Below are 393 nucleotides of genomic sequence, written 5' to 3'. Positions count from 1 at the left end.
CACGCCCGCGGCCCCGCGTGTATCACGAGTCCCTGGAAGCTGGCATTCCCCATCATAATTCCCCGTGTTATCATCATCAATTCTGGAGTCCATATCGCAGCGCAGCTCTACTTCTCCAGTTTAAACGTATATTTCATCTCATAATGTCCCATCAATTGCTGTTTCCCCTGTGTATCATTAAGGTTTCATATTGGTTCAGACGGAGGCGCGGGCTGGCTCTCGAGCTCGCCCACGGCCCGCCTTCCGCGTCCTTCGTCAGAGCACTCCGGGGGACGCGGAGAGGAGGACGTGGACGCGCCATCGACGTCCCGAATAAAGGAAGCGGAGGGGGAGAAAACACGAGTTATCGTATCTTCTCCCTCTTCCCTCTTCTTGCGAAAGAGGATGAGAAAA

This window comes from Penaeus monodon, chromosome 21, assembly GCF_015228065.2.
Source record: "Penaeus monodon isolate SGIC_2016 chromosome 21, NSTDA_Pmon_1, whole genome shotgun sequence".
NCBI lineage: Eukaryota > Metazoa > Arthropoda > Malacostraca > Decapoda > Penaeidae > Penaeus > Penaeus monodon.
Note: the sequence above shows the minus strand (reverse complement) of the source record.